Below are 2,654 nucleotides of genomic sequence, written 5' to 3'. Positions count from 1 at the left end.
AAGAGGTGCAATGAAGGCTGCGGAGGCGATTTTTGCCCCCGGAGGCTTTGCAGATACATATGTTGTTGTTTTTTTTAATTCCTATAGCAGGATGCAGGGCAGGCAGGGCAGGAGTGAGAACTGATGGAGCTCAGTACATTGTGAAGCACAATGGATCCTTCTAACAAAGCTGATGTTTTCTCTGTTTCCAGCTTGGTCAGGCTATGATTCTTTGGGTCCATGGCATTTCTCATCCAGCCTCTGAAGATTGTGCTGCTTCCTATGGTGCTCAACCACCCTGGGATGTCCTGGTTTTAGGCAATAGGTTTATACTATTAATGCAAACCATGCCACATGTCTTTAAGAGCAGAATGCAGCTTTTGGATGGTGCTGCTTAGCAGACTCTTATGTAAGGATTTAACCATGTGACATGAGCCAATGATTGAGGCAAACCATGAGGGACATGTCTGGGCTTTTGCAGGCCACGGCTCTTCACTTAGGTTAGCAAGCACCTAAATGGTCCTCAATGATGTTTTATCCCATTGCATTAGAGCTTCTGATGATCTTCTGAAACATCTTCATATAGGCAAATTTTCACATGATTTATGTTGGTGCTTCTGTTTTCATGTAATGAGTGATTAATCACACAGTTAAGTTAAATCAGTTTTTGCTTTTACCCATAGTTTGGGGGTAAAATCTTCCCAGTGCCATCCACATTTGCACTGAAACACACTGAAGGTATTAATTCAGCACAGAGAAGGTGCTGGATTTGCTCCTGATGTCAGAGACTGTGTGTCACAGAGGACAGAAACAGTCACACATGAGGACTGCTGTGCTGTGCTGGTTGTGTGGTGGTGAAACCGGGAACCTTCTTCCTCAAGTCTTCGTCCCCATCCATCTGCAAATGCTTCTAAAGAGTAAGAATGCAGACATGCATGTTTCTGCCCACTGTTCAGTCTCGTCTCTTCATCCCATGGATTCAGGCAATACTTTTTTCACACCCCAACTAAATTATCTGTTTTGCACCCATTTTCCATTTATTTCTTTTATAAGACAATTTTCTGTGTTTTCTTAGATCTGGTACCTGTACGTGTTTTGTTTTCAGGGCAAATATGTATTTCATTATAGCTCAATTATTGTTTAATAGCACTGGGGACAGGATGTTTGGAGGCAGTCTGAATTTTGATTCAAAATGTCAGGCCTTTTTCTGAATAGCTCCTTCAACTGGAGACCTTTCCCATCAGCTCTTTCATAAAGAGAAAGGAGACAAATGGGAAGATGAGCTGACTAGGAAAGAAAGAGATATTCCTTCCCTTGACCTAGAAGCCTGACAGGACTCTTTTTCAATGCAGTGTATTATGTAGTGGTTTTCAGTATTATGCATATATTTAGCAACTGTCGCTCACCAATCTGCAAAGGGAATGAGGTGATGAAAGATGGAATTCAAGGGAGGAAAGAAACACAGATGTTTTATCTCTGCTTTTATACTGCAAAGACTGTACTGGAATATACACAAGATATAACTCCATTGTAACTTGGGATGCTGTAGCTTTTAATACCTTTAGCATCTCTTTATCAATATACTTCCAGGGCACATTTCTAAACAAAAAGACCACTTCAAGCTGCTGTCAGGACCAATCAAACAGCAGCTGTAATTACAAACAGAGGCAAAAAGATGCACCACGGTGCAACAAGGAATGTAGGGTCTAACAGAGAACATAGACCAACCTGGTCTTCATCCTCCAGCTTGAGAGCATGTGCTGAGAAAGATGTCCATGGGCTGGATTCTGAGCATCTTTTAAGGTAGGTTATTTCTGTTGAGGTCCTACACTGCACACAGCACACATCCTGTCTTAAAAATAAACGAATACATTTTGGCATCTGGAGTGCTTGGTACCTGCGAGTGTGGAGATTCCCTATTTTAAAGACCTGCTGGGGGAAGGTACCTGTAAGTGCTGATGTGTCATCAGGCACTCTGAGCATTCTTTGTTTCCTTGTCATTATCCACTGGCAAATCATCCATGTCTCTTGGACTCCATAAGGACAAAGAAGACAAGGCAGCTTTGATTCCAGAAGCAGAATAAAACCCTGATGGAGTCCTTCTGCAATTGCAGCACAAGTCCCTGTTAAAGAGATCCTGAAATAGTTTGTGTGATTGCAGAAGACCTGGCACAGAGGGCAAATGCACAACCAGTGACCAAACACAAGTTAGCCCTCAGCCAAACAAACTCAGAGAAGAGCTCAAGTAGGGCCACTTCCATGATTGTATTTCTGTGAGTGTTTCCATCAACAGCATAAACTGAGTACTTACCAGGTTCTCACAATGGATTCACTCTCCAATCTTGCAATGCTCAGCCATGGAGCGAAGAATCAAAGCTTCCAGGTGAGCCTCCATCACAAGCCTCCAATGTCCAGTAGTTCCTACCGACCTCATTTCTTCAGGGCCATGTTTTGTTTCCATTACAATGGGAGAGCTGCTCATTTTAGTCTCTTCTGAAGGCTTTTAGAAGAGAGGTGTGTGGCTCATGTTAGTTCTGTTCTTGGTTCTGCAGTAATCCCAGAAATGAGAATCCTTTCCTTAGCTGTCTACCATCAGCTGCAGGAGCTGTTTGAATGGACACTGAAGTGAATGAGAAGTCTGTGACGCCTCGCTGCCATTTGGTAGTTACAGCATT

The 2,654-nt window shown here is 42.9% G+C and overlaps 1 long non-coding RNA gene across 1 annotated transcript; it reads right to left on the bottom strand.

Moving 5' to 3' along the window:
* Window positions 1-1,445: 1,445 nt before the first annotated feature.
* Window positions 1,446-2,654, bottom strand: LOC116653532 (uncharacterized). The gene is made up of 2 exons (XR_004307578.2): window positions 1,926-2,654; window positions 1,446-1,831 (listed from the first exon to the last, which is right to left on the bottom strand). It is a non-coding gene; the product is annotated as an uncharacterized LOC116653532 (long non-coding RNA).

Source organism: Coturnix japonica, chromosome 5, assembly GCF_054131305.1.
Source record: "Coturnix japonica strain WE chromosome 5, WE-NBRP24, whole genome shotgun sequence".
Lineage (NCBI taxonomy): Eukaryota > Metazoa > Chordata > Aves > Galliformes > Phasianidae > Coturnix > Coturnix japonica.
Note: the sequence above shows the minus strand (reverse complement) of the source record. Positions and strands in the feature narration are given on the sequence as shown.